The 24,607-nt window shown below is 41.0% G+C and overlaps 1 protein-coding gene and 1 pseudogene across 1 annotated transcript in view; both read left to right on the top strand.

The window, feature by feature from the left end:
* The window catches only part of LOC105999956 (zinc finger protein 585A-like), a 79,087-nt gene that overhangs the window by 37,640 nt on the left and 16,840 nt on the right, over positions 1 to 24,607 (top strand). The window lies entirely within an intron of this gene.
* Positions 2,722 to 4,258, top strand: LOC105999986 (annotated as a pseudogene).

Here is a 24,607-nt window from a genome sequence, read left to right as displayed (position 1 = left end):
TTTTTCTTTTTGCTTATGTGGTGCTGAGGAATCGAACCCAGGGCCTCATGCATGCAAGGCAAGCGCTCTACCACTGAGCCACCTTCCCAGCCCTATTTTAAACTTCTTGAATCCAGAATCTAGTGGGACAAAAACATTACATACAGACACCATGATCATAAGTCTTGCTTGCTTGCTTGCTCGCTTTCGTCAGTCTTGGGGCTTGAACTCTGGGCCTGGATCCTGTTCCTCAGCTCTTCAGCTGAAGGCTAGCGCTCTACCACTTGAGCCACGATGCCACTTCCCTTTTCTGGTGGTTTGTTGGAGATAGGAGTCTCACAGACTTTCCTGCTTGGGCTGGGTTCAAGTTGCAATCCTCAGATCTCACCCTCCTGAGTAGCTAGGATTACAGGCATGAGCCACTGATACCTGGCTACTCATAATTCTTGACATACATGTTAGAGAACATTCCTAATACAGGCAGCATTTTTCTAAGGAGAAGAGATTGCCAGGATTAGGTATAAGATAAAAGTTGATGAAGTCCAAGTATCCACCATTAGCTCTGCTAAGACCTGGGAACTCAGCATACACAGATATGTCTGTCATTTGCTTAGCTCAGTGCTCTTTCCACCTCCTTCTCCTACTCATATCTTCCCCTTACTGTTTTTTTCTACCATTTTTCCTTGTGCAATACAGGAACACAAAAATTTGATTTGTACAGGCATCCAAACTTCCTGAGCATGCACTGCATACCAAATACTGTGTTTTGGGCAAGGAACACAGGTTGAGTAAATGGGTACAACTCCTGCTGTCTTGAATCCAACAGCATTCCAAAACACAAACACATAAAATCCCACACCTGTGGTCACATGTAATCACATACTGTAAAGAGCACCATGAATGGAAAGTAAATGAGAGTATAGTGAGAAATTTTTGGTAATAGGAACAGATTTTAGATTAAGAGTGTGTAGAAGGTAGTGATGGGCTAACCTAAAGAACTAAGGGAAGAACTGATAATATCCAGTCACTATACATCAGGTATAAATATCCTGAAGTGACAAAAACCTGCTCCCACCCCAACTGAGAGTCAGCTGGATAAGTTTGGCTGGATGTTGTAGAAAGTCTATAGACTTTGTGGGATCAGAATATATTGTGTCAAAATAGGTGTATACAGTGCAGACAAAAGCCTCCTGGGCTATAGGGGTCCATGACTGTTTGTTTCCTCATCCCAGCCAGGTAATTTCCATTCCCCTCTTTGCAGACATTGATTTATTCCTAGGCTGCATTTCTGAAGTAGGAAAACCATCTATGACAAAAAAAAAAAGCTGTTGGTTATTTTATTAGAACAAAAGAACACTTTGTTCTAATATGCAAAACTATCAAGCTCAAACATGTTACTTTGGAGGAAAAAAAAGCTAACGTAGCATCTGTACTAGGTCTAGACTGAAGTGCAGCCCCCAGGCCTCACCTGTAATAAAGGTGGCTCCTAGGGCCTGGGCTAAGCATGGGCATATAACTTCCCAAGTCCTTATCACACATGACACCAGCCAGTCTCCAGCTGACAGGGTATCTTCTGCAAGTGTCAATCATGGTACTTCTGTAACTCACAAATTCAAGACAGCAACCTGGTGCATCAGATTAAATATTGCCTCAAGTAATGCTTGGAGAAGATACTTTAATAAAAATGGGTAGTGTTCAGATGACCCTTACAGCTAAAATAAGTCAAAATACCCACCTCTCCACTCATTTAATATAGATTCAGAGAAACAATATTCGTATTACTTTGTGTCAAGGGATTTTGTGAGTGTCCCATTTCTTTAAGTGGCTTATAATACACTGAGGGAGTGACAAAGACAAGTAATTCCAGTAATTCAGAACAGTGTGATCACTGCAAAAGGTCAGGTTGGAAGTGACAAGTAGCCCAGCAGAAACTGAGGGATTGTCACATTGATGATGCCCAAAGTTAATGCTGAACAAGGATGAGGATGAGACTGAATTCAGAATGCTCTGAACTCTCCTTTCTGGCATACACCCATTTCTGACAGAATAACCTGGCCCAGATCTCTTAGTGGCTTCTGAGAAATAGCAGGTGCTACTCCCAAGAGAGCAGAGTAAAGCTGTATTCCATGGGTGCATATGTGTGTGTGTGCGCGCGCGCGCATGTGTGTGTGTGTGTATGCATATATATTAAAGGGACATGTGTGATACTGCTGCATGATTACTATGTGATAACAACTCTTACATATGATATGCTAACTTCACCAGCTCTACATGGTTCAAAATAAGAAAGTACAGTAGTAAGATCTAAAAAGTTAATTTCATAGTTGTGAATGTGAGCTGGAATTTTCAATTCAAACTCAAGATGTTATCTTGTTCTGTCCAGAAATGTAACCAGCCCAACATCAGTACAAGCCCCCAGTTGAGATAGTGATCCTCAAACACCATTCCACTTGAGGGACCCAAGTATCTTGAAGAAGCTGGTCAAATCCTGAAAGGGAAGAAGGCCGCACAGCCAAGAATGCTGCATAGCTAGAGGAGAGCAGAGCCAGCACTCAAGTCTACTTTAAAGGACTCCAAAGTTGGTATCATTAGCCAGATATGTGGCAATTTAATAATAAAAAATAATAGCATCTAGCCAGGTGCTGGTGGCTCACACTTGAAATCGTAGCTATGCAGGAGGATGTGATCTGAGGACTATGATTCAATGCCAGCCCAGGCAGGAAAGCCCATGAGACTCTTATCTCCAATTAACTACAACAGAAACAAACAAAAAATGAAGTCGAACGCCAGCCGGTAGCTACAGCTGGAGCGGTGGTGTTTGGAAGAGACGCGGAACTAGATGGCTTCTACAGGGAGCCAGGCCTCTGATATAGACGAGATTTTTGGATTCTTCAGTGATGGCGAACCCCCCACCAAAAAGCCCAGGAAGCTGCTTCCAAGCTTAAAAACTAAGAAGCCCCGAGAACTTGTGCTGGTGATTGGAACAGGCATCCGTGCTGCAGTAGCACCTCAGGTTCCAGCCCTGAAATCCTGGAAGGGGTAAATTCAGGCTTTACTGGATGCTGCCATTGATTTTGATCTTCTAGAAGATGAGGAGAGCAAAAAGTTTCAGAAGTGTCTCCATGAAGATAAGAACCTTGTCCATGTTGCCCATGACCTTATTCAGAAACTCTCTCCTTGTACCAGTAATGTTCGTTCTACATTTTTCAAAGACTGTTTATATGAAGTATTTGATGACCTGGAGTCAAAGATAGAAGATTTTGGAAAACAGCTACTGCAGTCAGTTCTCCACTTGATGGAAAATGGGGCCCTAATACTAACTACAAATTTTGATAATCTCTTGGAACTGTATGCAGCAGACCAGGGAAAACAGCTTGAGTCCCTTGACCTAACTGATGAGAAAAAGGTTTTGGAGAGGGCTCAGGAGAAGCAGAAGCTGAGTGTGTTACACATCCATGGTGTCTACACCAACCCTAGTGGCATTGTCCTCCATCCAGCTGGATATCAGAATGTGCTCAGAAACACTGAAGTTATGAGAGAGATTCAGAAACTTTATGAAAACAAGTCTTTTCTTTTCCTGGGTTGTGGCTGGACTGTGGATGACACCACTTTCCAGGCCCTCTTCCTGGAGGCTGTCAAGCATAAATCTGACTTAGAACATTTCATGCTGGTTCGGAGAGGAGATGTTGATGAGTTCAAGAAACTTCGAGAAAACATGCTGGATAAGGGGATTAAGGTCATCTCCTATGGAAATGACTACACTGATCTTCAAGAATATTTCAAGCGGCTGACAAGTGAGATTTCCACAAGGGGTAGATCAGCAGGGATGGTGAGAGAAGGCCAGCTAAATGGTTCATCTGCAGCACATAGTGAAATCAGAGGCTGTAGTACATGAGCAGCTAGGCATCATCATTAAACCATGCTGTAAGGCCCTCCTGTGGACAGTGTTTAACTTGCAAACGTCCAAGAACCCAACACAGCTCCCAGGAATACCAATACCCAGAGGATGAAGTTTGGGGGTAGGATGGGGGGAAGGGTTTCACCTTTAACATTATGCTGGCTGGTTCTCTGCTGCCTGGTTCAATTCAAGAATACATACGTGACATCAAGACCCAATGCAGTTCCCACTCACCCCCAGGCTGGACATGTGTGTGTATACCACAGACCAATGTGATGCCTCCAGGCTACACTGCAGCTCTGCAGGAAGGACTTGGGGCGCTGGAAGTCATGGCGTCAAGCAGTCTCTTGTTGCAGTTTTGTACTCGGTTTTTCATTAAGCTTAATGGCTTTTTTATAACATGACTTGAAGTTCTAGCTTTCTAGATCTTTTACAGTGTACAGTATTTTACATAACTGAGCTGTATTAAAAGCTTGTTCATTTACTTGCCAGCGCCCTGGCTCTACTTTGAGAGTCACTGTAGAAAAACAAAACAAAACTCCTAACTTGTAAAAAAAAAAATGAAGTCAAACTGAGGCTCAAGTAGTAGAATACTACCCTTGAGCAGAAAAGCTCAGGAACAACACCCAGGCCCTGAGTTCAAGCAGGACTAGGATCAGCACCTCCCACCCTCAAACAGCATCTATAGTGAATGCAAACAAAATTAGTATAAATAAATCCATGACCTCACAATATTACATAAAATCAACAAGCTTGATTGGCTATAATTTGAGGATGATAGTGTACTCATTCACTGAGATGAAACTGATGGATTAAGTAAGAACAATACATCATTTATCTTTTATATTTATATTTATTTATATCTTATATAAATAATACCAATGGGAAATCAAAAAGCATATGGGATATTTTTCTTTTTAGAATTACTCTAACTGCTATAGATTGAATGTATCTCCTAAAATTCGCTGGATGGAAATTTAATCTCAAATGCACCAGTAATGGAGGAAGTCCCATTTTGCAAATAGTTAATGCTTCTATAAAGGAATGGGACAGAAAGACTTTGTTCTTCTGCCTTTCTCATGTAAGGATATAGTGTTCCTCCTCTCTGAAATACACAGCATTTATGGCAGAAACAGCCCTGACCAGATGATAGCACCTTGACCTTGGACTTCTAATTGGTAAAATTAAGAAATAAATTTATACATACATGGATATATGTATGTATATTTTTTTTCTGAGTCAGTTGAAGGGCTTGAACTCAGGGACTGGGTGCTGTTCCTGAGCTCTTTTTGCACTTTGAGCCACAGTTTTACTTCTGGTTTTCTGGTGGCTAATGAGAGATAGGAGTCTTATGGACTTTACTACCCAGACTGACTTTGAACTGTGATCCTCAGCTTAGCTTCCTGAGTAACTAGGATTTCAAGCATGAGCCACCAGTGCCTAGCTACTAAATAATTTATACTCTTTTTAATTTATTTTTTATGAATTTATGTTTTTATAAATTTTTTAGTGTGTGAGATTTGATTGTAGGAACACAAATGGACAAGCACCCTGGCTAAGAAAAAAGAATTGCAGAATTAAAATACCGCACTATGCAAACTCTATGCATGTACCTATCTGGTATCAGTGTCTGCTAACATTTCAATAAAGCAGAAATTAGAGATTGTGTACTTCCTCTTAGAAGCAGCTGTGCTTAGACCAGACCAGTCCAGATCAAACTAGAACAAGCTATAACAAAATAAACTAGTCTGAACCCAAGCACTCTGTATCTGTTCAAACCTCTAGGTTAGAGAAGATTCATGGGATGACAGAAGACACCATAACAGATAATGCAGAGAACAACAGCTAATATTTGAAAGCTGAGTTTGGATGATTACAAGTTTAAGGCCAGACTAGCTACAATGTGAGGGCCAGTTAAAAAAAAAGAAATCAAAGAACAACAACATGATAAAAAAAAAGAATCCAGACTGAGGAAGATTACACAAAATAATCAGTATTCTTTTGTAACATGTAAAAGTAAAGGTGTTGAGGACTTAGCAGTGAACGGAGACTAACACATGATATCCACACATTGAATATGGCTCTTATTTGTATCCTAATTCAAACCAATTAAGACAACTAAAGAGAAAGATGGATATTAGACATCTAAACACTATTTAATGATGTTAAGGAAATAGTGCCATTTCTGAAGTGTTACAATGATACCAAGGTTATGGGGCAAAGAATGTTTATCATTCACTGGCATGATCCCAAATAATAAAGGAGAAAGTAAATGGAATGAGCATAAGTGGAATAAGATTGACGTAACAGGATAGTGGCTGTTCAAGTTGACTGGTGACTTTGGGGAGTTAGTATACTATTTGCCTACCATAAGTCTGAAATGGTACATAATAAAGTGTCTTTTAGCTGGGTGCCGGTGGTTCAGGCCTGAAATCCTAGCTAATCAGGAGGCTGAGATCTGAGGATCGTGGTTCAAAGACAACCCTGGCAGAAAAATACATGAGACTCTTATCACTGATAAACCACCAGAAAACTGGAAGTGGTGCTGTGGCTCAAGTGGTAAAATGCTAGCCTTGAGCTGAAGAGCTCAGGGACAGCACCCAGGCCCAGAGTTCAAGCCCCAAGACTGACAAAAAAAAGAAAAGAAAAAAAAAAGCATCTTTTACAAGGTTAAAATATTTGGGCTTGGAATTTATATTTACTTAAAGAATGAGCTTGAGATTCACCAAAACTTCTTTCAGGCTACCTTAATGTATTAACATTACTTATTGAGTGTCCTTTTTACTCTTCATTCATCTGAGATGCCATTGTTGTCATCAAATCCCTTTTATGCGGGGGTCTATTTGGGGATGCTTGATTTTGCTTCTCTGATTGGTCTCAAGTCTGGCCAGAACAGACAATTTTGAAATAACTGTAATTTTGTAATGTAAATGTAAAATAGACTCTTCCACAGGGATGTCAGAAAACTATCTTTTCACTCCTTCACAGACTGTCTCCATTTCTACTGGTCACTCTCACTTTATAAGCAATATTTTATTCACTCAAATAGTATTTATAAATCTTCCACTGAATGTCATTTACTAATCTAAGCTTGAATGACAGAAAAGCAAATATATGAAACAAGTTATAGAGCTTATCTCCTAGTAGAAAGGGAGGAACAACCAGTATACCAGCTCTAGTTTTTGAAATCCAGGTCATGTTCTCCTCAGACTTCTTGTGCATGGAGTGACCCAAACCTACACTTCCCATTTGACATGTGAGGATTCAAAATGGAGCAGTAGCTCAAGTGATAGGGTAACATCCTTGAGGAGAAAAGCTCAGGAATCATACCTTGGCCCTGAAATCAAGCTCTAGGATTGGCACACCTGCACAAGAAATGTATTATGAAAATTTTAAATAGTTAAGAGGCAATTACTACTTTTAGTTGTATTTTCCAGGCAGAATAGGTTTTCAGTGCTTGAAATATTTCTTATTAGGTAAGCATTTTTGAAATGCTAGATTTGGGGAATCCATTTTTCACTAGAGAACCAAATATTGGATAGAATCAACTTATAAAGAGATATATTTATCTGAGCATACCTGCAATACTAGCTGCTCAGGAGGCTAAGATCTGAGGATCACAGTTCAAGGCATAGAAAGCCTCTGAAGCTCTTATCTCCAATTAACCAGCATAAAACAGAAATACAGGTGTGACTCAAGAAGTAGAGTGCTGTCCTTGTGCAAAATATTTGAGTGTGAGGCCCCAAGTTCAAGCTTCAAACCGTCTACCACCACCACAAACACACAACAAAATAAAAGTAAATTAGATGTTTATTTTTATCCCGTTTTTAGTTTCAGTCCATGGGCCTATATAAGGAATGAAGAGCATTTTGCACAGCAAGGTGCTCAAATCATGGCTGGGATATGAAAGATGAAGGGTATGGCTCTCACTGTCAAAGGCTCATTCCCAAAGACTAACAACCTCCAGGAGGCCTTGCTCTTAAAGCATCCACTACCTCCCAGTAGTGTCATGGGCTAGGGACCCAACCCAGGTTCAGAAGTAGCATCATGATAAGCTCAACCTAAACTTGAATGGATAAATAGTAACTCTGAAATTGCCTTCTGAATCATCGTAGTAACAGGCTGACATACTATATAGATATATAAGACTAAGCTAAAGCAGGTATTATGAGTGGGACAATGCCCCTCCTCCACACAGAATTCACATGTTAAAGTCTGGCTGTTAATTCCTCAGAATGTGACTGTATGTGGAATTATGAATTCTAAAGGAAACAATAGCCATCCCTTATCCATGGGAAGTGGAACCATAACACACACACACACACACACACACACACATGTTTAAGAAATAGGTTTTTTTCCTTTACTTTTTTTTGTGTTGATCCTTGGTTTTGAACTCAGGGTCTTGGAGCTGTTCCTGGGTTTTTTTTCTTTTTGCTGAAAACTATTGCTCTACCATTTGAGCCTTGAGCTGCAGCTCAACTCCCGACTTTTGGGGCAGTTAATCGGAAGTAAGAATCTCATGGGCTTTACTGCCTGTGGTGGCTTCAGATCTCAGCCTATGCATTAGTTAGAATTACAGGAATAAGCCATCAGCACCCATCTTTAAAACTATTTTATTAGAACACATTAATTATATGAGAGAATTTTTGTGATATTTGCATAAGTACATACTATGTACACAGATCAGACTTGCCACTTCTACCTCCCTCCCTCACTCCTTCTTATAGCAATTTCAACAGGTTTGCTTGTTTTATTTTCATATGAACATCTGAAATGCTTCAACTATATTTGTTTACTTTCTTCATTGGCCTCTTATTTCCTTTTGGTACCCATGTCCCCAACATAGCCTATGTTACTTTCCCATGCTTCTTTATGTGTACATTAATGACACAAAGGCTTTACTATGGTAATGCATATGTGCATATATTATAGCTTAGTTATGTTAAACTCATGTGTTACTTTTTCTTTCCTGGAAGCTTCTGCATCTCTATTGTTCAATACTTTAATTTAGTTTCCTCATGCTGCCTTCATACATAGAAATTACTGTTTTTAAAATATTTTGGTGGTACTGGGGTAACTCAGGGTTGCAGCCTCACTCATCATGTTTGATCAGCTGGTTCTCTACCCATTGAATCATGCTTCTAGTTCAGCTTTTTGCTAGTTATTTTGGAACACAGTCTAGTTGACATTTTTTGACAAGCTGGTCCCCAACTGTGATTGTCTGAATCTCAGCCTTCAGAATAGCTAGAATTAGGGGCCTGAACAACCAGTACCTGAATGACCTGATATTATTTGTACCCCATCATGCTCTTTCCTTCATTCCACAAAAAGTCCCAAAATTATAATATGTTCTATATACATAGATGTATATACATAATTCTATATATATATTTATATACACAAATGAACATATGCATATCTTTTAAATCTGCATGCCAAAACTGAGGGAAAAACACAATATTTTACTTATTGAGGTTCATTTAAATTGCTCAACAGGATGATCTCCAGGTCACTCACTTTCATGAAACTGACATAATTTCATTTGTCTTTATGGCAGAATATTATTCATATATATGCATATAATATATGTATATTACATATATCAGTGGTAAGTTTTAGTTTACAAATTAGGCAGAGTAGGAGATTAAGGATGATAATTCATAATCAAATGAGCTACTATAACAATACAATGTAGTTCAGATTGAGTGAATCTTCTCTTTTAAAACATCTGTACTCATCTGAATGCTGGGGGAATCATGCCTCTGTCTGTCTGTCTCTCTATCTCTCTATCTACCTATCCTTGACTGAAGCACCATTTGCAAATTGAGATTGATTACAGGTAATTTAAGCCATAGAATTTAGAATTGTAGAGAAGTCTGGCATTAAATTAAAAAGAGGCCCTTAACTTCATTCCTAATCCATTTGAATGATGTACTTATGAGATGAGGAGAGTAGGAGAATCAGAAGATCTGAGGGTACCCTTTGCCAGGGAGAAGCCATAGAAGGGGCAACAAGATGTGACCATCTGCAAGTCAAAGATAGGGGCCTAATCAAAAACCCAGCTAGCTAATACCTTGATATGGGCCTCTAGCTTCCAGAAGTTTGAAAAAATAAATTTCTGCTGTTTGAGATCCTCTCTATGGTTTTAATGGAAGGCCTGGAAAAGAAATTTAGCAGAGATTAGAAAAGATAGTCTGGATAGGGTTGTGATGTACATGATAGGCTTGTGATTTACATGAGCTGCTTTTACGTATTCTTTTGTTCAGGTTCTAGACTTGAACTCAGGTTAGGAGAGCTGGAAGAAAGACCACTAAATTTATTTTCAGTGCTTGCACACACATACATGCACGCATGTACATGCACACACACACATGCACATGTACAATCCCCCCCTCCTCTAGATTTCCAAAGTTCATGAGTATAGTGCTGCATCTCCACAGGACATATTTCATAGCAACCAGCTCAACTTCGCTCATCTGTTTGAAGTGATTCCTTGGCAATTGGCAAGATCTTGCTTACCTGACCTATCCTCAAGTCTCAGTTGAGAATGTTCCTTGCTATATCCACTCTAGGACCATGCACTTCTTCCTTCTGACACTCCACACACCTAGTCTTCTGCTTATACCAGGCAGAGGACTGTGGGAGAGGTTTCATTGGATTCTGCCCATGACAATAGTAAGGTCTTTGGACAATGGATGCTTTTGGTTGCATTGCAAGGGCACCATGTCTTCCCTGGGCTATACTTAAGGCCATGCTGCTCCCTTCAGTGCAAGAAATAAGTTGTATACCTCAGATTTTTGTCGCAACAATGAGAAATAAATAAGACACTGGCATTGACTACATTTTGTTAAGAGTTCCATCAAAGATTGGAAGCCAACCTCTAGACTGCTGTCTAGAGTGGTTGTACTAGTTTGCATTCCCACCAACAGTGTAATAGGGTTCCTTTCCCCATCCCCCCCACCCCCAGCCCCCTGCATCCCTGCCAACATTTCGTGTTTGAATTCACAATGTTGGCCAATCTAACTGTAGTGAAATGTAATCTCAGTGTTTTTTTTTTAAATTTGCATTTCCTTTATGGCTAGGGATGATGAGCATTTACTCATGTTTTTCTGTGACATTATTACTTCTTCTGAGATGTCCACCTTAGCTTCCTTGCCCATTTAATGAGTGGTTTATTAGCTTTAGGAGGAGTTAGTATCTTGAGCTCCTTGTATATTTTGGATATTAGGCCTTTGTTGGATATATTGCTGGTAGAGTTTTTCTCCCATTCTATTGGCTGTCTTTCTAGTTTAGCAACTATGTCCTTTGCTGTGCGGAAACGATTTATTTATTTATTATGGTAAAGGTGATGTGCAGAGGGCTTTCAGTTATATAGGTTAGGTAATAGGTAAGTTCTTTTTGGACAGTGTCAGCTTCCCTCATTTTCTCCCAGATTTTCCCTTCCAAATCCCCTCCCCCACAAGTTGTATAGTTCATTTTCAACATAGTGTCTAGTATCCCTGCTGAATTAGTTCATCCTTTGTCCCATCTTTCTGTGCTTTCCCTATCCTCCTCCAACCCCCCAAAAAAACCTTACATACAAGACAAAAAGTATAGAAATCAAAAACAAAATGACAAAAGGGGAACACACACACGCGCGCATGTGCACACACACATACAGAAAATTAGAGACAAGTTACACTTTTTTCTACAAAATTGATGCAATATTCTTTTTTCTTATTTTTTAATGGTAGTAAAGTTCAACCCACGGTCTTGTGCTTGCCAAGCAGGCTTTTACCAGTAGAGCCATACCCCTAAGTCACTTTACATTTGATATTTTTCAAATAAGGTGTTACTCTTGGCCCCAGCCAGCTTGGACCACAACCCTCCTATTTATGCTTCTCATGAAGTTGGAATGACAAGCACTAGATACAACATCCAGCTTTAATAAGATGAGTCTTGTGAACATTTTGCTTTGGCTGCCCTTGGACCAGGATACTCTCAATATTAGCCTTCTGAGTAGCGAGGATTATAGGTGTGAGCCACTGTGCCTGTGTTAACCAGGCTTACAACAATTGTTTTAAGTAAAAAGGGTTACCATATTAGAAAATTTAAGGCAAAACAGAGTCATAACTTTAATGCTTCAGAATGTACAGTAAGAAAAAAAGAGCTATGGACAAATTGCCTCAATTAGCTATTAAAAGTAGAAACAAATTATTTAAGATTATTAATATTATCTAATAATTAAATGATAATTTAGACTTCTTTTATAATTATATTATTAATTAATATATTAATATTATTATTGTTGGCATAGTCACCCCTATTTTCGTTTGGTAGCCTTCATCTTGGGTCATTCACAAGCCAGGCCTGGTCACAGTTTGCCTGTTCCCACCCAAACTGCTCCTATGTCCCCCCCCCCCACCAAGTTAGCAACCATGTTGCTGCAACAGCCAGGATGCCCTATCCCGGTCCAGGCTATTTCTAGTGTCCAGCTGCAAGATGCCCTGTCTTGGCTATGTGCCCAATATAGTGCCAGCTATAGTATGTTTTCCCTAGCTACTAGCCAGTTGTAGAATGTCCTGACCTGGCTATCTGATATCTCCAGTGTTCAGCAACGACTACAAAGATTTCCTGCTCCTAGCCCCTTGGCAATCTTCTTGATATCATATAATTACCTCCCCTGAGAGCAGCTTGTTACTCTCTATCCCGTGTGAGTTAGCCTCTCAGCTTTGGCTGATAATAAATGCTTTTTTCTTTTACTTGACTGTGTGTCCGCGTGGTTTTCCGGGCCGGTGCTAACAATTTTTTTTTATTATTATTACTATTATTTGTAAGGTCTGCTCCTGGATGGCGAGCAGACTCCACCCTTCTCGCAGCAAAGTCTCCACCCAGTACCTGCGTTACCTAGGCAACTGGGACACCTGGAAGAGGTCACATCTGCATCCGCTGAGGTCACATCTGAATTTGATGTGGCCACACCTTTCCCCGCCCATACCCTACATAAGGCCTAGCCCAGGCCCAGACGCTCTCTTGCTCTTGCTCTTCTTTTCTGCTCTTGCTCTTCTTTTCTGCTCTTGCTCTTCTTTTCTAGCTCTCTCTGCTCTCTCTCTGCTCTAGCTCTTTCCTCTCTCTTTCCTCTCTTTCCCACCCACGTGGAGTGCCAACCTTGCCTGGTCCCAGCAGGTCTACTGAATAAACCTACCCCTTACCTGAATACCACGTGTGTGCTGGTGCAGTTCTTACTCAGCTCTACCTCTTTTTAAAAAACCTAACATTATTATTATTGCGCTGTCGTGGGGTTTGAACTTTAGGAGCTGTCCTCCAGCTCTTCAGCTCAAGGCTAGTGCTCTACTACTTCAGCCACAGCACACTTCTGGTTTCTGGTGGTTAATTGGTTAATTGGAGATAAGAGTCTCATGGACTTTCCTGCCCGAGCTGGCTTTGAACTGTGATCCTCAGATCTCAGCCTCCTGAGTAGCTAGGATGACAGGCTTGAGCCACCGGCGCCCAGCATTACAATTTTATATTATTGTTGTTTTGTTGTTGTTGTTATTATTATCATTATTATATAAATTTCCAGGAAGTACCTGGCTCAGGTGGGATAGTTAGGTCCCCACCCAGCCACAGCAGGCCAAGAACATGAGGTCTTACTCTGGATAACAATCCTACAGTCCACTTCCTCCTGTGTGGCACAAAGCACAGTGGGAAATGTAGTCTTCCCTAAGGCACAGACCCATTGGCAGGGCTCTTTCAGGCTCTTCCAATGCAGGCTCCTCCCCGCCCACTCACGGCGTTTTCTGCTCAGGAATTCCGGTTCTGCCCGCCTGGGAAGTTTCTGAAGTAGAGTTCAGTGTTCTGAGCGCCGGAGCCGGGGTGGCAAGAGGCCCCGCCGTGCCTGGCGAACCTGGGGACCTGAAATGTGAGTGGATGGCAGGCAGGCAGGAAAACGGGCTGCAGGCGGCAGCTGGAGCCGGGCAGGTAGCCTGGAGGCTCCACGCACTGCCGGGTCCCTCCGGTCTGGGTGACTGTGCCTGGGGTCGTGATGGCTTTGTCAGAGTCGGTTCTGCCAGAATCAGTGTCCTTCCAGGTGCCGGCACCTAGCTGGCTCGGGAAGGTTCGCGGGCAGGCTAGAAGGTTGTGCAGACTAGGAGAGCTGGGGAGGCTTGCGCTTCTGTTCCACGCCTGATTCTGCTGCGGACACCTGTGACATCATCGTTGCCTTTTCCCAGCTGAAAGATGGACGCAGTCACAATTCTAGTGAGATTGTTGGTGGGGTTCTGTGTTGTTTCTTTTTTTTTGGTCGGCCGTGGGGCTTGAACTCTGGGCCTGGGCGCTGCTTGAACTCTGGGCCTGGGCGCTGTCCCTCAGCTCTTCAGCTCAAGGCGAGCGCTCTACCACTTGAGCTACAGCACCACTTCCGGTTTTCTGGTGGTTTATTGGAGAAAGGAGTCTCACAGTCTCTCTGCCCGGGCTGGCTTTGAACCACGATCCTCAGATCTCAGCCTCCTGAGTAGCTAGGATTACAGGCGTGAGCCACCAGCGCCCGGCTCTGTGTTGTTTCTTGTAGGGACGTTTCTACTCCCCTCCTGGCCGATGTCCTGGCTCCTGTTCACACATGCTTGTACACGACGTTTCTAGAGAAAATTTTATACAAGATATTGGAGAACTGGTTGATGGACTTGTATTCCCTGGAATTAAGTAATCATAGCAAATTTGAAGGGGGGCAGATTGAAAGTGTGCCTCCTGAAAGAACACTGCGCTTGTGAACTCTCACTAGCCCTAAAGAACAGAGGCAGAGAAGCACTAGAAGGGAAAGATCTAGTTATCCTCCTTTTCCCTAGCAATGATTGATTCGACTTTCCAGAGCACAAGATTCACATGGTACAATTTTCTCTCCAACTTTGAGAGAAGAGAGGTGAACTGGACTGAGGAATAAGCCAGAGCTGAATTATATCAAACGGGATAGCAGGCTATGGTTTGTAGTGGAAAGATACCTTGTTACACCTGGAAGAATCTCTCTACAAGTACCTTAATCACAGTCACATCCATTCACTCCAACCCCACTATCATTTCTAGAATGCAGGCTCTCACAAACTTATCCTATTATTAAACGTTATATGTAGAGATGTGTTTGGTACTAGCTTTTACCTACCAGTTCAGGAAATTCTTGCTAGGGACCTTATGCTTTAAAACAAAAATGACAATTTAAGGTGATGTATATTGCTGGAGGCTGTATGGTTTGTAGATGTTAAGTATCCTGAAGTTTTAGCTAGTTACAATCTGCTAAAAGTAGTATTGTTTTACTTTGGAAATATTTTTTGGGGGGAGGGCCTGATTGAGGTCATTGCAGCACAATCATTGCTTCAAAATACTTTGCTTGAAATGTGCTCAGTGTCTTTCTTATCCTCTGCACTTCCTGTGGCTTTTGTGACTTAAAAAAATACTATTAACATGAGTATTTTCTTCTTTAAATATGTTCTTGAAATATTACAAATTCTGTAGTTCAATAATTAACTTACTCTACATTACTTAAAATAGGACTGGATAGACTTCTAGTATAAACCAGTTTTACTCTTTTAAATGGAGATTACATTTTTAAACAAATTATTTTATTTGCTTATTTATTTATTTATTCATTTATTTATTTGTCGGTCATGGGACTTGAACTCTGGGCCTGGACACTGTCCCTGAGCTCTTCAGCTCAAGGCTAGTGCTCTGCCACTTGAGCCTCAGTTCCATTTCTGGTTTTCTGGTGGCTAATTGGAGATAGGAGTCTCATGGACTTTCCTGCCCCAGATGGCTTTGAACTGCGATCCTTGGAACTCAACCTCCTGAGTAGCTAGGATTACAGGTATGAGCCACCAGCGCCTGGCTTAAACAGAAATTCTGTAATATGAAACTCATTTTTTTTTTGCTTTAGGGCTGTTCCACATTGAAAACAACAACAACAAAATTCCCCCATGAAATCTATGAAAATCCTATTCCCATAATTTGAGATATTCAGCCTATAACAAATTCATTTTATTTTTCCTAAAGTAAATAAACTTTATTTTGATGCAGAAAAAGTTAAAACTAAAATGCATACATTGCCTTTTTTGTAGAGCTTGAACTCTGGGCCTGGAAGCTGTCCCTTAACTCTTCTGTTTGAGGCTAGTGCTCTACCACTTGAGCCACAGCACCCACTTCTGGCCTTTTCAGTGTATGTGGTACTGAGGAATCAAACCCAGGGCTTCATGCATGTGAGGCAAGCACTCTACCACTGAGCCACCTTCCCAGCCCCATACATTGCTTTTCAACGATTCATTTAGTCTTTACTAGCAGCAGCAACCTCATTGAATTCCCCATAATTGACCTTCATGATGATTTACATCATTCCTCCATTTGGTTGAAAAGTACACTGCATTTTATTCCAGAAGTTTGTCTCCTACATAATTTTGTTAAAAACCACAGAACTGTGGCTGGTACCAGCATTTCCTATGTAGTAAATCAACTAACACATGGTACAAAAACATGCAGCCATTTCATGTGTTTTAAGTTTTATGGAGCTACATTTGGAGCTGGGCTCGTCATTGAATTTCTGTTAGTATTGTTCAATAGATGAGGCTTTACACATGTGATAGTTGGTTTAGAATGGTATTATTCCTATGACTATAATTTATCCTGATTCTTGACTAAGCCCTGTATATCCAGCAGAAAAGCCAAGGATCTTCACAGTGTAATTGTGTTAAGGAAGGCAGGCACTAAGGAATATTCAAACATTTTTTTCACATCTTGTTCACTGATGTTCCTTTGGCCAAAGCTGATTAAATAGCGAAATCCACATCAGTGCTTCAGGCTATTCTGGGTAGAGGAAGATGTGCCAACTGGGATCCATTATTGGAACAGGAAACCACAGAAATATATATTCCATACATTCTTCCTCTATAATTCTGAGTGAAAAATACTGAACTGTAACAAACATGCTTTCTATGATGCTTAAATATTGCAAAACAGGAGGTATATTGAAATACTCAGTGGAGTCTTCTATCATATCTTTACATTAACAGGAAAACTGTTCAAACATTCCTGTATATTTTTCTTTCTTTTTTCCCCCCTGTCAGTTGTGGGGCTTGAACTCTGAGCCTGGGAGCTATCCCTTAGCTCTTCAGCTCAAGGAGAGCATTCTATCACTTGAGCTACCGGTTTTCTGAATGCGTACCTGTCTGGGCTGGCTTTGAACCACAATCCTCAGATCTTAGCCTCCTATAAGTAGCTAGGATTACAAGCGTGAACCACCAACGCCCAGCTTCCTGTGTATTTCTGTAATTACTAATTTTGGTAAAAACATCATATGTTTTTCCTTAGTTTACATTAGTCAATTATTTTTGAGGGAACATTTGTTATTCCCTCACCTAGAAATGAATTTACATTTATAATATCTACCAATTAATGTACTGTGGATACATCTTTATTTATTTATTTATTGCCAGTCTTGGGGCTTGAATTCAGGGCACTGTCCCTAAACTTCTTTTGCTCAAGGCTAGCAGTCTACCACTTCAGGCACAGCACCACTACAAACCAGCCTTTTTGTGTTTATGTGGTGCTGAGGAATCGAAGCCAGGGCTTCATGCGTGCTACCCAAGCACTGTACCACAGAGTCACATTCCCAGCCCTGAATACATCATTAATGGATAACATAATGTGTCTACTTGAGACATGAAAGGGTCTTCTCAAACAGAAGGGTTTTTTGCTTTTATTTTTGTTTTCTTGGCTCCAGTGGCTCACGCCTGTAATCCTAGCTACTCAAGGGGCTGAGATCTGAGGATAGGGTTCAAAGCCAGCCCAGGCAGGAAAGTCCTTGAGACTCTGATCTCCAATAAACCACCAGAAAAAGGAAGTGGTGCTGTGGCTCAAGTGGTAGAGTGCTCACCTTGAGCTGAAGAGCTGAGGGACAGCGCCCAGGCCCAGAGTTCAAGCGCCAAGACTGTCAAAAAAAAAAAATATATGTATGTATGTATGTATAGTGTCTTGAGCAGGAAAGTCCGGGACAAAGCCACATTGGCTCTTTCCTGACTCCATTTCATTTGCCTTCTCTTCCAGCTATGCCTTCAGAATCTTCTCTGCATTGCCTACAGCAACAAAAAAATGAATGGATCTTTGGTGAGTTTCATTTCCTTCTTTGTTTTTTTAATAAACTTTTTATAAAGTTTAATGGGGTCCAAGAGTTAAAATGAAAAAGTGAAAAATATATATAGCCTCAGAGAAATGTTCATAAATAAGATAAAGATGGCTTATAGATTTAGCAGGTTATGAAATCTTAAGAGTCAAACTAAGTTGAGTGCAAATTTATCTTGAATTTGTCTCTGGTTTTTCTAATGTGAAAAAAAGTAGTTACACTTGTTAAATTATCCAATGACACTTAGAAGCCAGCACGCTAACTTTTTATGGAATGTGAATATTTGCTGGTCATTGGTCTGAAATCTCATGCTCATTAGTCATATATTAAACTAATTTTCATCTCTTTCCTGTGTATTTATTAGTAATTCTATTTGAAGTTTGTATTATATCATTGTATTTTTAGCTAAATCTTACTTGACATGTGTTTCAAATTCTCTCGATTTTTTCTGCTGGCAAAAATAGCACTTGAACTTAGGGCTGGGCACTGTCCCTAAACCCACTTTAACCATGGGTTTACTTTCAGCTTTTTGCTGGTTAATCGGAGATAAGAGTCTAATGTATGTCGGGCGCTGGTGGCTCACGCCTGTAATCCTAGCTACTCAGGAGGCTGAGATCTGAGGATCGAGGTTCAAAGCCAGCCCGGGCAGGAGAGACCGTGAGACTCCTATCTCCAATAAACCACCAGAAAACCGGAAGTGGCACTGTAGCTCAAGTGGTAGAGCGCTCGCCTTGAGCTGAAGAGCTGAGGGACAGCGCCCACGCCCAGAGTTCAAGCCCCACAACAGACAAAAAAAAAAAAGAGCCTAATGTACATTTCTGCCCGGGCTGAATTCAAACTGCAACTCTCATATCTCAGCCTCCTGACTTGCCATGATTGCAGATGTGAGCCACTGATGCCCTTCTTTCAAACTCTTTTAAATTGCTTTTTTTTTCCTTTTTCTTTTTAATTTCCATTAATTACTTAAAGTCAGTAAGGAAAATAGATACACATATCACATATATTTTGATATAATTCACATAACCTAATATTTGTCACATTACTTTCTTAGTTTGAAAATGGATTGCTGTGTAGCCCAAACTTTTCTTGAACCTGATAAATAGCCTAGGCTGGCTTGTATTCTTGCCTTATACTTCCATATTCTTGGATTTTAGGTGCTTGTTACCATGCTTGGCTACATTAGCCATTATTGTTATTATTATTGTCTGAGACTTGGACTTGAGCTTAGTATCCGACACTTCCTCTCATTGGCTAGATTTTATTACCTGTGCCATGCCTCAGACTGCACAGTTTATTACTTAAATATTATTTAAATGTACAGTTTATTGATATTGCATATACTCACATTGTTGCACAACTTCCTCTTCCATCCATCTATACTATTTTCCATCTTCCCTATATGAAATATGCAGTTCCCATTTTTCTCTAATCCAGTCTCTTGGAATCATCATTTTGCCTTTTGTTCCTATGTGTTTGTTGACCCTGGGAAACTCAGTAAGGGAAATTCTACCACGGCTCTTGTGGAGGGGGTGTGTGGGATAGAGAGAGAAATGTGAGTGTGTACCAGTCCTAACACTTGAACTCAGTGACTAAACACTATCCATGAGCTTTGCTCAAGTCTAGCACTCTACCACTTGAACTACAACTCTATTTATGTCTTTTTGGGTAGTTAACTAGAGATAAGTGTCTCAGGGACACTCTTTTGACTGTGCTGCCTTCAAATCACAGCAGTCAGATCTCAGCCCAGTGAGTAGCCAGGAATATAGTTGTGAAGCACTGGTGCCCAGGCTATCATGGCTGTTTATTTTTGACTCAGTTGTTTTATTTAGCTTATTGTATTCATTATTCATCAATGCTGTAGCATTTGGATTACATTTCCTTTAAAATCTATTTATCTCTTGGTGGATATGTGGTTTTCTTCTATGTTTTCACTATTGTGATTAGTGGGTATTAAATGATTCTCCCAGTACCTGTTCAAACCCCTGCTTTCTCTTTGGTTAGATACAAAGCTACAACTGCTGAACCAAAATTAGTTTTCTCTTTCTCTCTCTCTTTCCCCTCCTCCCTCCACCCTCTCTCTCTCCCCCCTCTCCCCCCTCTCCCCTCTCTCCGCTCTCTCCCCTCTCTCTCCTCTCTCCCTTCTCTCCCCTCTCTCTCTCTCTCTGCCTGGGCACTATCCTTGAGCTTCTTTGTGCTCAAGGCTAGCACTCTACCACAGTGCCACTTTTGATTTTTGAGTAGTAATGTGAGATAAGAATCTCATGGGGACTTGTTTCCTTCCAGGGCTGTCTTCAAAATCTTAATCCTCAGATCTCAGTTTCCTGAGTAGCTAGGATTACAGGCATGAGCCACCAGTGCCCAGCTCATTTAGTTCTGCTTTTTTGTTTGTTTGGATTTTGTTTTGTTTTTGTTTTTTAACATCTTTGAGCATTTTGCATTCCTGTCAGAAATCTACCAAACTTCATACTTTTCCACATTTTTAACAATACTTTTCATATTTTTGTTTATTTTTAATGTGTCCCTACTACTGAGAATAAAGGAGGCATTTCATTATAATTTTTATTTGAAATTTTTTGTTACTACTAATACTGAACACATTTTTATATATTAATTAACCATTTGTCTATATTCTTTGTGGGAAAGTCTCTTTCATCATCTGCCCCATTTTATTTATTTGTTTGTTTTTGCCAGTCCTGGGGCTTGAATTCTGGGCTTGGGCACTGTTTCTGAGCTTCTTTTGCTCAATGCTAGCACTCTACAACTTGAGCCACAGCACCACTTCTGGCTTTTTCTGGTTAAGGAATCAAATCCAGAGCTTCATGTATGGGAGGCAAGCACTCTACCACTAAGCCACATTCCCAGCCCATCATCTGCCCATTTTAAAATCAGTTTTCGATACAGGATTTTATTTTATAATCTTTGAAGTGAATTCTGTTTATTAATCTATTAAGAGATATAAACAAATATTTTCTGAAATTTCATGGATTCTGTTGTTATTATGCCTTTGATGAAACATATTTTAATTATATATAAATATAAATACAAACATAAATATAAACATATAACATATAATAAATATATATATATATGTATATATATATTTTTTTGTTGGTCATGGGGCCTGAACTCTGGGCCTGGGTGCTATCCCTTAGCACTTCAGCTCAAGGCTAAGGCTCCACCACTTGAGCCACAGCGCCACTTCCGGCTTTTTTCTGCTCATGTGATGCTGAGGAATGGAACCCAGGGCCTCATGCATGCGACTTCCCAGCCCTATTATATATTTTTTACTTGTCTAGTTTCTGTACCATGCACTTTTGATTATTTTTAATGTGTCCCTACTACTGAGAATAAAGGAGGCATTTCATTATAATTTTTATTTGAAATTTTTTGTTCAGAGTAAGCACTGTCTTTCATCTCTTATAATTGTTAACTTTTTTCTGGCTGTGATAGGTTTTCCTAAGCAAATTGGTAAGTCCAACCCACCTCCAAGGAGGAATTTGCTTTCACACCAATGGTGGAGATATTGAGTTTGTGGCCACCATGAATAAACAACAGATGTTAGTATTACAATATATTTTGTTCCAGACCCATTCTAATTTCTCTGCAAGTTTCTTGAATTGTGGATTATTAAAAAATATATTATTTAATTATAATATACTTACAAATTATGGTTTTCCTTGTTGATTTGTACTTCCACCCTGGTCAGGCAATATATCCACTAAGTTTTGCCTGGGGATTCATTTTCACTTTCCGTGAGTCTTGATAAATGTAACACACAATGCTTTAGGAACAACAGTGAGGCAAAGACAATGTTATCAATATGTGTGTTCCTGCTGTCTTTTTTGTCTGTTCTATTGGTAATTAATGTTAAGTGTGCCCAGGAAAAGGGCCATTTTTCTCCATCCCATTCTGCATATATTCTTTCTCCCTCCCATGTACCCTACTCTAGAAGTCTTTGCCCAACATCTATTTTGTTACCTAGGTGACTGGCACACCTGGGGGCAGTTACCTCCTCTTTCTCTGAGGTCACACCCTGGACCACCCTGGTTATGCCTCTTGTGCCCCGTGGGAGATTCCCAGACTGAGGTCACATCCACATCTGCCATGGCCACACCTCCCCACCCTTTCCCAGTTAGCCCCAACCTGGCAAGTGTTGGCCTTTTCCATGTGTATCTCTTGTGTGTGCAGCACCAGCAGTTAAGTGTAAATTTTTCTTTTTCTGCCTGAAGACCACGTTGTAGCTTCTGAGACCTGGGAGGGCTGGGAAGGTGGCTCATTGGTAGAGTGCTTGCTTTGCATGCCTGAGGCCCTGGGTTTGATTCCTTAGCACCACATAAGCAGAAAAAAAAAAGCTGGAAGTGGCGCTGTGGCTCAAGTGATAGAGCGTTAGCCTTGAGCTGAAGAGCTGAGGGACAGTGCCCAGGCCCAGAGTTCAGGCCCCACAACTGGACCCAAAAATTAAAATAAATAAATAAATAAATAAACCTAACATACAGTGCTGAAAACCTGGGAGGGACTTTGAGTCAGGTATGGCATAATTCCCCCTGCTTTTCTTTTTCGGAGGGCTGTAAGTTCCTGATCACCCCTGTTCAAGGCTGAACTGCTGTAGGAACTCCACACTGGACTTCCTGCCTTTTCCATTGCTGGGCCCTACATCCATACCTCTCCCTCTCCCTCTCCTTCCCCCCTCCACCCTTTCTCTTATGCCAGAGAGCTGCTATGGTCTCAGCTGGTCATGTTGCAGGTCTGAGTTGCTGGACTCAGAGGTTCCTCGCTTTTAAGAGACTGAGGTGGACAGGGATGCCTTCCATCTGGTAACCTCTTTAACACTCACCAGTCTCCCTCTTGTGTTTCCAATGAGGTGCTGCTGGTCATGCCTGAGCTGGGACACCCCTCTGGGTGATTCCTGTGCTCTCTAGATGTATTTCCCTTAAGAACTCTATAAAGCCAAAGCACATATTTTTTAATTGCAATAAGACCTGGCCAACATATAGACTAGATAATCAATCTCATCGGCCCATAAACTGGACTTTTGATTGTAATATTCTGAGAGATTGGGCAATTTTTTGCCATTGCAATGGTAAATGGCCAGAAGTTCTATATTTCAGATCTGTTCTTCTTTGTGCCTGTCTCTTGGCTCATAAGCCATCCAGTCATCTCTAGAAACTTTACTTGTCTTTTTTTTTTTTTTCTGGTCCTGGGGCTTGAACTCTAGGCCTGGGTGCTGTACCTCAGCTCTTCATTTCAAGGCTAGCACTCTAGTGCTTGAGCCACAGAGCCACTTCTGGTTTTCTGGTGGTTTATTGGAGATAAGAGTCTCACAGACTTTCCTGCCCGGGCTGGCTTTGAACCATGATCCTCAGATTGCAGCCTCCTGAGTAGCTAGGACTACAGGCATGAGCCACCAGCACCTGGCACTTTACTTGTCTTATAGGAGTTCAGTCTTCAGGTGTTCCTTACCCTCTGTACTTAATCTTCCCCCTGCCAATCTTGTATAACTTCCCTTACTCCCATGGCACATGAGCAGCCCATCCCTGCCAAGTCACCAGAGAGTCTGTCAATTACCCAGGGGACCTAATGAAAGAACATTACAATGGAGAAGTCCAGGGTGTTTTTTTCAAGTTGCTCATGTCTACTCATGGCCTCCCAGCCATCTCCTCTAGAAAGGTAACTTTCCTTGTCTTGTTAGGCTCTCAATCTCCTCCTTCTTGCTCTTCTCTCTGTCTCTTTTTCTCTTTCCCTCTCTTCCTCTTTCTTTCTCTCTTTCTCCCTCCCCCCCCTCATCTGTTTATTTGCTTGAATACTTTATAAAATTCCAGGGGCTGGGAAAGTGGCTCAGTGGTAGAGTGCTTGCCTTGCATTCATGAGGCCCTGGGTTTGATTCCTCAGTACCACATAAGCAGAAAAAGCCAGAAGCGGCACTGTGGCTCAAATGGTAGATCACTAGCCTTCAGCTGAAGAGCTGAGGGACAGTGCCCAGGCCCAGAGTTCAGGCTGCACGACTGGAAAAAGAAAAAAAGAAAAAAACAAAACCCTTTGTAAAACTCCATCAAGTCTTACCATTCCTAAAACTCTGTCAAGTCTTACCATTCCAACTTGTTTTCTGCCATCTTGGCCTTGTGATGGGTCTTCATGCTATCCCCACCTATTCAAGTCAAGTGCTCAAAGATGAGTTTGTATGCTAATATGTCTTAGCTAGGTCTTAGTTAGCTGTGTAAAATTATGTTTGTTGGCAAAAGTATTTGTTTTTAAATTTTTAAGATTTCTAACATAGTGGGAAAAATAATGTCATTTTGCTGCTGGAATTCCAAGAGTCTATAGCCAATATTAACTTTTGTGCACTTTAAAACATATGTACGCAAGTGTGTGTGTGTGTTTGTGTGTGTGTGTGCATACATGTATGTATGTCTGTGTCTGTGTAAACTTGTTCAAGGTAATCTGGTACTGTAATCAAGGGTATTTGGCTTAGCAAAATACAAGTTTCTTAAGGACTTAGGGTTTTTTCAAAAATTTCAATCCTGGGAGCCCCAGAGACACAGGGGGCCGCTCGCAGATACCAGGTACCGGTTGCAGATACCAGGTACCGGTCC

The sequence above is a fragment of the Dipodomys ordii genome, unplaced genomic scaffold, assembly GCF_000151885.1.
Source record: "Dipodomys ordii isolate 6190 unplaced genomic scaffold, Dord_2.0 Scaffold205, whole genome shotgun sequence".
NCBI lineage: Eukaryota > Metazoa > Chordata > Mammalia > Rodentia > Heteromyidae > Dipodomys > Dipodomys ordii.
This window is presented reverse-complemented; position numbering and strand designations above follow the sequence as displayed.